Source organism: Phoenix dactylifera, chromosome 13, assembly GCF_051530095.1.
Source record: "Phoenix dactylifera cultivar Ajwa chromosome 13, Ajwa_hap1_PhDact_Kaust_v1.1, whole genome shotgun sequence".
Classification (NCBI taxonomy): Eukaryota; Viridiplantae; Streptophyta; class Magnoliopsida; order Arecales; family Arecaceae; genus Phoenix; species Phoenix dactylifera.
This window is the reverse complement of record NC_143202.1, coordinates 1535696-1550909: the sequence shown is the minus strand read 5'-3', so window position 1 is coordinate 1550909 and position 15214 is coordinate 1535696. Positions and strand designations below refer to the sequence as shown.

At 40.5% G+C, this 15214-nt stretch overlaps 1 non-coding gene across 1 annotated transcript; it reads right to left on the bottom strand.

The window, feature by feature from the left end:
• Positions 1-14757: 14757 nt before the first annotated feature.
• LOC113461517 (small nucleolar RNA R71) lies at positions 14758-14864 on the bottom strand. Its single transcript, XR_003383795.3, has one exon. It is a non-coding gene; the product is annotated as a small nucleolar RNA R71 (small nucleolar RNA).
• Positions 14865-15214: the final 350 nt, after the last annotated feature.

Sequence of the window (15214 nt, the reverse complement as noted above, 5' to 3'; positions counted from 1 at the left end):
GAAGGCCCTCCGATGGCTAAGTTAGTGTTGATCCATAAATTTTGGAAAAGGTTTACGAGTACTTTCAATGGCCTCTTATGGCTTTTTGAGGGACCTTCCCTACCTCCTTTTTATAGGGTGAGGGTCTCGGCCATTACCTAAAATCTCGGGCCGAGCTGTGATCAGCTGGCCATTAGTCGTTACCTGAAATCTCAGGCCGAGCTGTGATCAGCTGGCCATTAGTCGTTACCTGAAATCTTAGACCGAGCTGTGATCACCTGGCCATTATCTGGAGGCAACGCGAATTATGGAGATCAATCCCACGGGTGGAGGATTCGGGAGATATCTTTCCAGATATGTTTGAATATAGATTCTGAGAATTTGCGGAATCTTTGACAGGATCAAGGTTGACAAAGCCAACATCAGCTCGGCCTCAGGCCGAGGTTTGCTCGACCTTCGGCAGGGTCTAAGGTTGGCCTGGCCTCTGGCCGAGGTCGGCCTAGCCCTTTGCGGGACTGAGGTCTGGCCTGCTCGGCCGGAATTGGGTGGCTCCACGATGGAGTAGGATGATCCATTTTGCCTCTCATTATTTGCCCTCTGACTTCCAAGTTCGAGTTGTTCTTTGACTCGAGCGAAGGAAGTAACCGAGTTGTCGATCGTCCTGTGCTACAGCCACATGTTAGTGAAGGTGTATGTGCTGATGCACCTCTTGTATTATTGGAGCTAATGGCTTCAGGTTGAGCTTCTTGAGCCGAGCTTGGGTGGTTTAAGCTGCCACGTCATTCCCAGCGGAAGTGGTTGAGGGAGCTCTTCAATGCGTTGTGCGCGCGCTCCCTTTCGAGGCATTACCTGATGGTATGCGAGGGGCCAATCATCAATGCCCCACCCCTGAGGCGGCAACCATGATGCCCTCGGCCTTTAGCACCGCAATCTAGAAAGATCTGCTGGGGGAGCTTTTGAGGTTGGAACTGAAGCCGCTGCCGAGGTCGGGACCGAGGCTACCCAAGCAGCCTGAGCTTTGCCCTTTTTACTTGTTTTCATTTTCTTTTCTTGTCATACTTGTAAGGTCGGCCACTTAGGCCTTTCTGTAGTCGACCATTTTTGCTTTCAATCTGACCCCAAGGCCGGCATCTTTTGTACTCGGCTTTTGGCCCTTTCATATCAATGAAGTATACTTTTTCTGGCACTTTGTGTTTTAAAGTTTTGCTAAGTGTTTGAGCTCATCTTGCTTTGTGTCTTATGTTGGGTTTTTGTGCTCGGCTAATAGAATTCGAACTGCATAACAACTCAAGCTCAGGCCGGGGTGTCATTCCATGTTCCTGCGGTCGAGTGAGCTCCTTCGGTTCGCGGTCGATACTGCAGGGTGCCCCAAGCTTGGGCCGAGGTGTCATTGTTCCTACGGTCAAGGGAGCCTCTTTGGCTCGCGGTCGACACTGTAGGGCGCCCCGAGCTCGGGCTAGGACATCATTGCTCCTTGTTGCCCAGAGATGGTCACCCAAGAGGGGGGTGAATTGGGTGTTTTAAAACTTTTTGACTAATTAAAACAAAACACACAAGTGTATGTGCAAAGGTAAAACTAAAGTAGCAATCACAGTCAAACGCAAACACACAAAGATTTATAGTGGTTCGGAGCTTTCACTGCTCCTACATCCACTCCCCAAACACCTTTGGAAATTTTCACTATAATCAGCGATTACAGTACGGTAGTTTTGCGAGTTCACTACCCAACTCGTTGTTTTACCCCGGGCTAACAACGAACCCTACAATCCCCCAATTTAACCTAGGCTTGGGACGCCTATCCCTTGTTCCAAGTCCTTTGACTGGAACAAGCACAATAAACAAAGGTTTTACAAAGATTTAAAAGCTCTTAATGAAGCGAATATAACAATGAGAAATAATAAAACCCGGAAGAACCCTTTTAGCCATTGGAAGCGTGGGTAATGGTGGTTCTTCCGATGTGGATCGCGTTGGCTTGAATGTGAGCTTTGAATGCCGAGTGGGAGTGAGTAGTTGAGCACGAAATCAGATGGGAAAGCTTGAATGCACTTGATTTCTCCTCTTAAAAGCTCTAACTCCCTTGAACCTCTTTTTCTTTCTTTTCTCTTGAATGATCTTGTGTTGGGTTGGTGAGAAGTTGTTGGAAGGCACTTAAAAGCTTTCTTTTATAGCCCAAAAAGCAATAGATCCGTTAGACACAAAAATATGACCGTTTGAAATTTAAAATTACCTGCAAAAGTGTGTCAGTCGCGTTCCAGGCGCTCCGGAGACGTCTCCGCTTCGACGCGAGACGTCTCGGCTGTATAAAATTTCTCTTGACGTTGTTTGGAGTCGACTCGGCACTTTTACGGGGACGTCTCTGAAGAAGAACGACTTGAATGCTTGTTCTTCTGTTTTTCTGAGAGAGTCGGCTCGGCACTTTACGGGGACGTCTCGGGATGTTTGCGCTTTTTGCATGGGGACGACTCTGCGACGTCGGGGACGACTCCGTAGTTGTATCACCGAAAAACACGTCCTCTGGAATTCCCTGAGAGAGTCGACTCTGCGCTCTCTGGGGACGTCTCGGGAAGTCCGCTTTTTACTCGTGGGGACGACTCCGCGTCCTTCGGAGACGACTCGCGCGTATCCCTTGAAATCGGTCTTTCTGCCCCCTCTGAGAGAGTCGACTCCGCAGAGTCAGGAGTCGAGTCCGACCCTGCGAGATGCCTCGCCAGGTGCCGGGGACGTCTCCAGACGTGCCAATTCTTCCTGTTCGTGCCAGAGATGTCTCTGGGACAACCCGGAGACGTCTCGGCTGTCCCTGATCTGTTTTCTTCAACTCAAAAATTCTTCAATAAATCCTTGAAAAATATGGAAACTTGCCTAGACATTTCTTAACAATATTCTTAATTAAACACCTGAAATCCTCAAATAAATTGTTAAGATAAAGGGAATTATACTCTAGTGTTTTGTATTCATCAAAATCCATCAGGGGGTCAACAATCTCCTCCTTTTTGATGATGACAAAACACTGAGTATATGCAAAATTCGGAATTTAAACATATACACAGTATTTGATCAGATGTACAAGTATTGTGTTTTGGTTAGAGCTAGATACAGTGTGCATAATTCAAAATAGTCAACTTTCAGTTCTATCCTTATGCATAAGTATTGATCTTAGTAGCTCTTGAGCAATTTTAGCATATCAACTGAATTTGAATCAAGTTAAGATGTAAATTGATGAAATATTGATGCTGAAAATAATTGAAAGCTAAGTACTTTTTGACTCCCCCTTTCTTTTCCAGAAGGGCAATTGTCTTAAAGCCAATATTCTTCAATTTTATCTTTTCTAATTCAACTTTTAAGTATGAGTGTAAATTTTGTATTTTGCATTCCATATATTTGTTCTAGGTTCTACTCCATATTCTACTCCCCCTTTTTGTCATCAACAATGAAGGGGACAAATTTTCCTTAGGTACCTAAAACACAATTTCTAGTAGAATTCAGCATATTACCATGAATCACTCAAGGATATTCAAGTTATGCTCCCTCTGTCCGAGTTATTTTTATTAATAAATTCAGCATTCATTTCACTCCCCCTTTGTTTTGGAATTCATTTCAGACCTTTTAAAAGTAGTTATCACAAGTTGTGCTCCCCCTGTTTCATATGCGTTGATAAGTTGTGTCAAATTTGAACACTTAAGGTATGTTATGAGATTTTTATGGCACATCACAGAATTACATACACAAAGTTTGATTCCACAGAATTAGAAGCATACAAAGTTTCAAAAAAAATTGTATGACATTCATATATCATTGCAATCATTTGAAGTCATTACAAGGTTAAAAAGAAAATCATTACAAGTATTGATTCCTAATACAAAAGAAGTTTCAAATAAGCCTAGGGTTTTACAAAAAGATGAGCCCTAGATGTTTACAAAATGTCCTTCACCGGCGACGTTGCTCAATAGCCCTAGCCGCTGCCTCTATAAATCCATTTATTGAATCCAGTAGAGTTCTAAACTGATCTCCCTGAGATTGATGGAAGGCTGCCACTAGTGCTTCAAACTCAAGACTTGCCCTTTCAATTTTTCCTCTAAGTTGGGCAACCATGGTGCCCACATTGCCTCCAGGGCTCGTCAACTCTTGAAGACCATCTGATATGATCTTCAATTTCTCCTGTAGCTCAATTGATCTTAAAGTTTGGATGGTACCCACATGAACCAATTCTGATGCTGTAGCTTCTACCTGAGCTTTGATTTCCTTCAATTCTTGTAGGAGAGCTTCATGTGAGGTACGGATGGGGGCCAACTCAGCAGAGACTATCGATCTCATCTCTTCCCTCATCTGCTGGCATATCACAGATGCTAGGGTGTGCATCTGCTCATCTGATAAAGTGAATGGCCCACTGACTGGAGGAGGAGGCACTAAGGTGGATGGTCCAGCTGAGCTGGAAGGTATATCAGGAAAAGCCATGGGACTATGTGGAGGTGAGAGGTGGTCAGGCTCCTGATGTGGGATCTCGGGCTCTAAGGTTTGGGATTTTCTTTTAGGGACCTTAACCCAAGCTCCATCTTTCTTGTGAAACTCCATTCTATGCAATGTGCTCTCATTGTAGTAATCGGTGTTTCGTAAAGGTTTTGCCGGCTCATTTTCTGGAATTGGAACCTTGAAATGTTTGAACAGTAGGGTAAAGATCATCCCATATGGTATGCTAAACCTAGAATACCTATGACATGTGGAGATGTAGTTCAACATAAGTCTAGGGAGGTTTAGGGGAATCCCTAGCAAGATGTGGTGCATGATGGCTAAATCTCGCTCCGAAACGAAATCGAAGCGACCGGTTTTTGGAAACAAGACCCAGTTAACAATGCTCAAAAGCAATCTCATCTCGACATTGAGGTCTTGGGAGTTAACTACGTCAAGAGGGCCGCAGTCCTCTCTTCCTAGAAGTAGGTTTAGGGCAATCTCCCTTTGGAGATGTGAGGTCGGAGCCTCACCGTATTTAGGGATTTGTAATAGGCTAGATAGAATATCCTCATTGATTTCTATCAATGTCCCTCGGACATATCCAGTGTACCCCGAGTCCCCTAAAGCCATATTGCTAAACATTTCTCTAACTAGGCCGGGATAGGTTGAAATATTTAGGGTACATAGGTATTCCCAACCTTGGGCTTGGAGTCTCTCTCCAATAGAGAACCCCTCACTAGCTAAAAATTGGAAATCAATGTACCTACCCGTGGTTACTGTGCGATTTGCACAGGAAAGAGTCACGGTTGGCAGAGCAACCGGAGGAGACGGCGCGGAGGGCTCTTCCCTCCGTTCTTCGTCGTCGTGCGCTACTCTAGGACGCCTCCCACTCGTTCTCCTAGCTTTCTTAGGTGCCATAGTTTGAAAATCTAGGGAAATGGGAGAGATTTTGGTTCGGTTTGTGGTGGAGAGAAAATGGAGGCTAGGGTTTGTGTTTTCGTTGGGGACGAAAGAGGATATCTCGGGTCGGCTCGAGCTGTTTCGACCTAATTTAAAAGACTTTCGTTCGGTCCCCGAGACGTCTCCGCGACTAATGCGAGACGTCTCGCCGGGGGGACGTCTCTGTGATTTGCCAGAGACGTCTCCGGCACTGAAAAATTTCAGACTGATTTTTATCTTTCCCCAATTTATTTTATTCAACCACAATAATCAACGTGATTTCTTTTGGTGAATACAGAGTGAGTTTGCTTGTGATCCTTCCCTTCAATAATACATCCTACAAAAGTTTTTATAATGATTTTTGAATTCATCAATATTGAAATGAGGAATGTTTGACCAAGTTTCGAATGCCTATGAAATAGGCTCTGAAAATATCTCCATGAAGAGTCCAAGGGAGGGTAATCATCCTCCGGAAAGTCAAACAATTCATCATCTAACTTTGATAGATTCATGTTTTCACTTATTAGATACTAGGTTTGCTATTTGTCACCTTGAAGTGGATTATTAGTTTGAGTAGCAAGGCATTGCATTACAAGTTCAATTTATTTGCTAGGATCATACAAGCACAAGGCATTCCTTAAAAAGTTGAACCTATCTTTACTAAGGGGCTTTGTAAAGATATCGGCCAATTGATTTTCAGTACATACATACTCAATCATCACATCATTTTTCAGCACATGATCCCTTATAAAGTGATGCCTAATCTCTATATGTTTTGATTTAGAGTGTTGGACAGGATTTTTTGTTAAATTAATTGCACTTGTATTATCACATCTAATTGGTATGTTGTCCATTTTGATACCGAAGTCTTCAAGTTGTTGCTTAATCCAAAGAACTTGGGCACAACAGCTTCCAGCTGCAATGTACTCAGCCTCAGCTGTGGATAAGGCAACTGAATTTTGTTTCTTGCTAAACCAAGAAACCAAATTAGCACCCAAGAATTGACATGTGCCACTTGTGCTTTTTCTGTCGAGTTTGCACCCGGCAAAATCAGCATCGGAATAAGCAATTAAATTTATGTCAGATTGTTTAGAATACCATAAGCCTACATTAGATGTCCCTACTAGATATCTGAAAATTCTTTTAACAGCTTGCAAGTGTGATTCCTTAGGACATGCTTGGTATCTAGCACACATGCAAACACTGAATAATATGTCTGGTCTACTAGCAGTAAGGTAAAGTAAAGAGCCTATCATACCTCTGTACAATTTGCAGTCTATACTTTTACCTTTTTCATCTTTGTCAAGCTTGCAACTTGAGCCCATGGGTGTGCTGATTTCCTTTGCATCCTTCATCTTAAATTTTTCCAACATTTTCTTGATATATTTGGACTGACTGATGAAGATGCTTTCCTCTGATTGTTTTATTTGTAGCCCAAGGAAGAAGTTGAGCTCACCCATCATGCTCATTTCAAATTCTCCCTGCATAAGCTTGGCAAACTCTTGACAAAGACTATCATTAGTAGCACCAAAAATTATATCATCCACATAAATTTGCACAAGCAATAAGTCATTCCCTTTTCTTTTAATGAAGAGGGTTTTGTCTACATTTCCTCTTTTAAATTTATTTTCAATTAGAAAATTACTTAATCTTTCATACCATGCCCTAGGGGCTTGGTTAAGTCCATACAATGCTTTATGCAATTTATAAACATAATCTGGATGTAAGTGGTTTTCAAAACCTGGAGGTTGTCCTACATAAACTTTCTCCATTATATAACCATTTAAAAAGGCACTTTTTACATCCATTTGATAGAGTTTGAAATTCATGAAGCATGCGTATGCCAAAAGTAGTCTAATAGCCTCTAACCTAGCAACAGGAGCAAAAGTTTCATCAAAATCTATTTCTTCCTCCTGATTATAGCCTTTGGCAACTAGTCTGGCTTTGTTTCTTATTACTATTCCATCTTCATCTAGTTTATTTCTATATACCCACTTGGTGCCTATAATTGAAACATTAGGGGGTCTTTTCATTAGAGTCCAAACTTGATTTCTTTCAAATTGATTTAATTCCTCTTGCATAGCATTTATCCAATTTTCATCCTTTTCGGCTTCCTCTAGTGATTTGGGCTCTATTTGTGAAACGAATGCAAGATAATTACTAGTATTTCTTAGAGAGGATCTTGTCCTTACCCCTTGTGAAGGATCACCAAGGATTAGATCCCTTGGATGACCATGTGCATACCTCCATTCCCTCGGAAGATCTTGATTTCTTGCTTGGGGTTGATCTTCTTCATCTTGCTGAATTGTATCTTCCTTGACTTCATCCTCAAGTTGTTTGTCTTGTATGGAGAACTCCTTCATTCTGTCTTCAAGTATACCTGCATCACTATCTTCTTCTTTTCTAGAAGAATCTCCATTAGCTTCATCAAAAACAACAATGAGAGTTCTCTTGTTGAAGACCCTGTATGCTCTACTAGATGAGGAATAACCTAAGAAGATCCCCTCATCTGATTTAGCACTAAATTTACTTAGATTGTCCTTTCCATTGTTTAAAATAAAGCAACGACAACCGAAAACATGAAAATAACATATATTTGGCTTCTTATTTTTCAGCAACTCATAAGGTGTTTTCTTTAAAATAGATCTGACTAATGCACGGTTTAAAATATGACATGCAGTATTTATTGCTTCAGCCCAAAAATATTTTGGTAGATCCGATTCGCACAACATGGTACGAGCCATATCTGCTAGTGTGCGATTCTTCCTTTCTACCACCCCATTTTGTTGGGGTGTCCTAGGGGCCGAGAAATTGTGATTTATACCGTTTTCTTCACAAAATTTTTCAAAGTGCTGATTTTCAAACTCGATACCATGATCACTCCTAATTGCTTTTAGTTTAAGATTAAGTTCATTCGAAATCCTATTATGAAACTTGATAAAAGCGGGAAAGGACTCATCTTTATGTGCAAGAAATGAAACCCATGTAAAACGTGAAAAATCATCAACAATTACAAGACCAAATTTCTTACCCCCTAGACTAGCAGTTCTAGTAGGTCCAAATAAATCCATGTGAATTAGTTCTAAGGGTTTTGATGTCGAGACTATGTTCTTAGACTTAAAGGAACTTCTTGTTTGTTTCCCTAGTTGATATGCAGCACAGATTTTGTTCTTTTCAAAGTCTATTTTTGGTAATCCTTTGACTAGATCTTTTGTAATCAATTTAGAAATTAAATCCATGCTAGCATGCCCTAACCTACGATGCCATAACCAGCTAGTCTCATTGACTTTGGCATCCATGGCTACAAGACATTGGCCATCCTTCATGGTGAGATCATCAAGATCTACCATGTAAACATTTCCACGCCTATGTCCCGTAAGTATGATTTCATTGTCAATTGGACTACTAATTATGCATAGTGAAGATTCAAAAGACACTTTAAAGCCTTTGTCACAAAATTGACTTATACTTAATAAATTATGTTTTAATCCATTAACTAACAATACATTGTCAATAAATGAGGAGGGTGATATGGAGATTTTACCAACGCCAATGATTTGACCTTTAGCATTGTCTCCAAATGTGACTACTCCTCCTTCTTTCGATTTCAAGGTGACGAAAAGGCTCTTGTCACCGGTCATATGCCTTGAGCAACCACTATCAAGATACCACATTCTCTTTTTACTCCCGGCTGCAAGGCATACCTGCAAAATAATCATGTGAAGCTCTTAGGTACCCAAGTTTTCTTGGGTCCTTCTTGGTTAGTGTAGTTGGTCCCCTTAGGCACCCACACTTTAGTTGTGTTTTTACCTTTTACAAATGTATTCTTGTTAGATTGAATCTTTCTTTGAATGCAAGAATAGGCTTTATGTCCACTTTTCCCACAATGAAAGCATGTAGGTTTTTCAGTTTTGGTATCTTTTGCTTTCACAAAAAAGTTCTTCAGATATTTTTGTTGTTTGCTAGTTTTGTATCCTAATCCGGCTTTATTAAAAACAGCTCTTTGATTGGATAGAATAAGATTTAATTTTTCAGAACTAAGTATAAATTTCTCCACAATTGGTTTGTACTTATGTACCTCATTTTTAAGAACCAAATTTTCTTTAGCCAATTCTTCCTTATCATTTTTAAGGGATTCGACATTTTGCGTAAGTGAGGTATTACTATTGAGTAGGGATTTAACTTTTAGATTTAATTTCTTAATTAGTGTTTTTGCCGTTTCGTTTTCAATGCTAAGCTTTGAATTTTTATTTTCTAGGTCAATGGTGTTAACATTTTCAACGCTCTCATTCTCAATCAATAGGTTTTTAATGTCATCCTTTAGTTTTTGATTGGAGGCCTTTAATTCTTTATTCTTTGCTCCTAACATACTACAATCACTCATGAGCTCTTGGAAAGCTTCATATAATTTTTCTAAAGTAAAATTTGTGGTTGAGCTTTGACATACATCATCGTCTTCGAATGCCATGAAGCACAAGTTGGCGGTCTCTTTCTTCTCTTCCTCGGAGGATGATGTGTCACTATCATCCCAAGTTGCTTTCAACGCCTTCTTCTTCTTCTTTCCAAAGTGCTTCTTCTGTTGAGGGCATTCGGAACGAATGTGTCCCGGTCTCTTGCAATCATAACATATGATTGGGTCTCTTTCTTTTTCTTTTTCCTATTCCCAATCATTTCTCCCTCCAAACTTCTTTCTTGGGAAGGGTTTCTTTCTTCTCATGAATTTCTTGAACTTCCTTACTATTAAGCCCAAGTCCTCATCTTCGCATTCTTCTTCACTCTCACTACTTTCTTCTTCACAAACACTCGAAGTAGCCTTGAGCGCGATTGTCTTCTTCTTTGGCAAATCTTCTTCATGTTGCTTCATTGTGAGCTCATGCGTCATCAATGAGCCCAATAGTTGTTCAAGTCCCAATGTGTTGAGGTCTTTAGCTTCTACGATCGCCGTGACCTTCGCTTCCCATGCTTTTGGCAAGGACCTGAGAATTTTACTCACAAGTTCTGGGTTAGTGTAAGATTTACCCAAATTCTTTAGACCATTTATTATATCAGTGAAACGTGTGAACATGCATGAAATGGTTTCGTTGGGTTCCATCTTAAATAATTCATATTTGTGAACCAGAATGTTCACTTTAAATTCTTTGACTTGATTGGTACCCTCATGGGTAACTTCAAGCCTATCCCATATTTCCTTGGCGGAACTACATGTGGAGACTCTATTAAACTCATTCACATCTAGAGCACAAAATAATGAGTTCATGGCTCTAGCGTTGAGTTGAACCATCCTATTATCATTCTCATCCCAATCCTCCTCAGGTTTGGGAACTTGAATGCCATTAACCATGTGAGATGGTTCGTGTGGTCCCTTGATTATAACCCTCCACAAGGCATAATCTTGTGCTTGAATAAAAATCCTCATTCTAGTCTTCCAATAATTTGTCCCATTGAAGAGTGGAGGTCTATTGGTTGCCTGCCCCTCAGCAGGAACATTGTTGAAGGGTGTTGCCATCTAGATATTTGGCTAAGACGGTTAGGCCTTCAAGAAATACACAGAGCACCCGCTCTGATACCACTTGTTGCCCAGAGATGGTCACCCAAGAGGGGGGTGAATTGGGTGTTTTAAAACTTTTTGACTAATTAAAACAAAACACACAAGTGTATGTGCAAAGGTAAAACTAAAGTAGCAATCACAGTCAAACGCAAACACACAAAGATTTATAGTGGTTCGGAGCTTCCACTGCTCCTACATCCACTCCCCAAACACCTTTGGGAATTTCCACTATAATCAGCGATTACAGTACGGTAGTTTTGCGAGTTCACTACCCAACTCGTTGTTTTACCCCGGGCTAACAACGAACCCTACAATCCCCCAATTTAACCTAGGCTTGGGACGCCTATCCCTTGTTCCAAGTTCCTTGACTGGAACAAGCACAATAAACAAAGGTTTTACAAAGATTTAAAAGCTCTTAATGAAGTGAATATAACAATGAGAAATAATAAAATCCGGAAGAACCCTTTTAGCCATTGGAAGCGTGGGTAATGGTGGTTCTTCCGATGTGGATCGCGTTGGCTTGAATGTGAGCTTTGAATGCCGAGTGGGAGTGAGTAGTTGAGCACGAAATCAGATGAAAAAGCTTGAATGCACTTGATTTCTCCTCTTAAAAGCTCTAACTCCCTTGAACCTCTTTTTCTTTCTTCTCTCTTGAATGATCTTGTGTTGGGTTGGTGAGAAGTTGTTGGAAGGCACTTAAAAGCTCCCTTTTATAGCCCAAAAAGCAATAGATCCGTTAGACACAAAAATATGACCGTTTGAAATTCAAAATTACCTGCAAAAGTGTGTCAGTCGCGTTCCAGGCGCTCCGGAGACGTCTCCGCTTCGACGCGAGACGTCTCGGCTGTATAAAATTTCTCTTGACGTTGTTTGGAGTCGACTCGGCACTTTTACGGGGACGTCTCTGAAGAAGAACGACTTGAATGCTTGTTCTTCTATTTTTCTGAGAGAGTCGGCTCGGCACTTTACGGGGACGTCTCGGGATGTTTGCGCTTTTTGCATGGGGACGACTCTGCGACGTCGGGGACGACTCCGTACTTGTATCACCGAAAAACACGTCCTCTGGAATCCCCTGAGAGAGTCGACTCCGCGCTCTCTGGGGACGTCTCGGGAAGTCCGCTTTTTACTCGTGGGGACGACTCCGCGTCCTTCGGAGACGACTCGCGCGTATCCCTTGAAATCGGTCTTTCTGCCCCCTCTGAGAGAGTCGACTCTGCAGAGTCAGGAGTCGACTTCGATCCTGCGAGACGCCTCGCCAGGTGCTGGGGACGTCTCCAGACGTGCCAATTCTTCCTGTTTGTGCCAGAGACGTCTCTGGGACAACCCGGAGACGTCTCGGCTGTCCCTGATCTGTTTTCTTCAACTCAAAAATTCTTCAATAAATTCTTAAAAAATATGGAAACTTGCCTAGACATTTCTTAACAATATTCTTAATTAAACACCTGAAATCCTCAAATAAATTGTTAAGATAAAGGGAATTATACTCTAGTGTTTTGTATTCATCAAAATCCATCAGGGGGTCAACACTCCTGCAGTTTAGGGATAGGGTGTCGTTGTTCTTGCGGTCGAGAAAGCCTCTTCGGCTTGCAGTCGACACTGTAGGGCACCCCAAGCTCTGGTCGGGGCATCATTTCTCCTGCGATCGAGGGAGCCTCTTTGGCTCACGGTCGACATTGCAGGGCGCTGATGTGGGAATTTATTTCATACATTTTCTTAGTCTTAATTATTTTGTTTTAGAGTGTTTTGTATGTTCTAGCTCATTTATCTATAATTTAGGTGTCTTTTATATTTATTTAATTCTTGAAAATTTTTGGTATTTTGCAGGTGTTTAATTATTGAATTCAGTTGAAATTGGGCTGGTCTAGTCAACCCAAAATACTGCTTGGTTTTTAGATTCTAACTAGAGCTATAGACCTCTGTTTCATATGTTGTTTAGCTTGCTAGAAAGATAGGACATAGGCCTAAAACTTTTATGAAGAGAACAAAACCCAGTTCTGCCATTTTGAAGTCCAAAACTTAGCCGAAATGGAGAAGTCCAAATCTGTCTAGAAGTTTACTGCAACCCAGACCCTGTTTCGGTTTTCAGATTGTATCTAGAGTTATATAAGTCAGAATAAAGCAAACCTAGGTGAGTTGGAAATCTGAGAACGATATCTAAAACTTTCATGAAGGGTCCGACTCCAGAGTTTATAGTTTTGGTGCTCTAAATCTAGCTGAAAATTGAGTCATAAAATCAGCCTGGAATTCCATATTTCAGCCAACAGATATGGGGGAAATCTATTTCAAAATTCAAAAAAAAAGAAGAATCGGTTGGGAGAAGAGGAGGGCCAGCAGATACGAGAGGGATGGCAAGCAGATAAGGAAGAAGAAAACTCAGAGAATCTGGAATTCCGAGAGGAAGAAAAGCTAGGAATTCTAGGAGGAAAAAAAGCTAGAATTTTGGGAGAAAGAACGGAATGAAGGATTTTGCAAATACAGAGTTCTTTTCCTTTCTCTGTTTTTTTTTATTTGATGAATTATTATTAAGGATATTGAATGCGAATTTATGTTTGAGAAATAATTGGATTGATTTATTAGTTATGATTTGCTAGTTTTCTTACCCTAGGGCTCGGACGTAGTCATTGAATTCTCGATATGAATTGAGTATGGTTGTATTGAATATCTTTTGTTAATTGCAATTTGATGATTTCGATTTTCATTCTTGCAATTTACTGGCCATGAATTGCATGCTTAAGATGTTGAATGAAGTAACGAAAGTTAAAGTTCAATATTAGTTGGTGAATTTATCAAACATTGGCGGTGTAGTTTAGAAATAAATGTACACCCTTGTGACCTACATTCAAGAATTTCACAGATCATAATGAATTTATATTAATTTCTATGATCACGAAAGTAGATATAGGATTAATATAGGTATAGGTGTTATGCCTTGAAAGAGGATATCACATAAAAAAAGGGGATTCGGTCATTGTAATTAGCAGAATATTAACAATCAAATTTAAATTCATTGAAGAAATTCAATTGATGAAATCCAAGTCCTAGGAACCTTTCATATTTGATTTTTCAGGTTAAGAAATTGTAGTTAGTCACATCAATTTGGGGTCGTCTAAATAATATAGGAAATTTATAAATTGGCACTTGAATCGCCTTCTTGTGGAAATGATACTATTTTTACCCTGTTCTACTTGTCACGACCCATGCACTTGTGGTAGAGTCTAGGGACTATCAAGTTTTTGGCATCGTTACCGGAGAGGATTGTTTTTAATATCAATACAAATAATTTTCTACATTAATTTAGACTGTTTTGTTCTTTTTGTTAATTTATGTTTTCTATATTTAGTATATGCCATGAAACTGTGAGCTAATTGAGCCTTTTGATCCAGAAATTGAGAGAACCCTACGAGCATTAAGACAATAAAGATTAGAGCTAAAGCAAAAAATAAGCGATAGCCATGGCAGATTACCAAGATAACCAAAATAAAAGGTTGTTGAGTGACTATGCCGTGCCGAATGTCAATGGTGCTCAACCCAGTATTGTGAGACTTACAGTCAATGCTAATAATTTTGAGATTAAGCCTGGTCTTATCCAGATGGTGCAGCAGGAGCAGTTTGGTGGAGGACCTGTTGAGGATCCACTTGCACACCTTGCCAATTTCTTAAAGATTTGTGATACGATCAAGATGAATGGAGTTAGTGATGATGCTATTCGACTCCGACTTTTTTCATTTTTTTTAAAGGATAAAGCCAAGGCTTGGTTGAATTCCAAAGCGCCTAACTCTTTCACCACCTGGAATGCCTTGTCACAAGCTTTTCTGAGTAAGTATTTTTCCCCAGGTAAGACCGCCAAACTTAGAAATAATATTACCAGTTTTGCTCAGTTTGATGGTGAATCTTTGTATGAAGCCTGGGAGAGGTTTAAGGATTTGCAGAGGAAGTGTCCACATCATGGTCTTCCTGACTGGCTGATTGTACAGACTTTCTATAATGGATTAATACATTCAATCAGGATTACCATAGATGCAGTTGCAGGAGGTACTTTAATGAGTAAGTCAACAGAAGAGACATATGAGTTGTTAGAAGAAATGGTCTCTAACAATTATCAGTGGTCTGATGAAAGAGGTATGCCTAAGAAAGTTCCAGGTATGTATGATGTAGATGGCATAAACATGTTGAATGCCAAGGTTGATTCTCTGGTAAAAATGTTCGGTAAGCTGGGTAATGTGAATTCCATTTCTAGTCCTGTATTGAGTTGTGATTGCTGTGGAGGAGCTCACATGAGTTCTGATTGTATGCAGGTTAAAT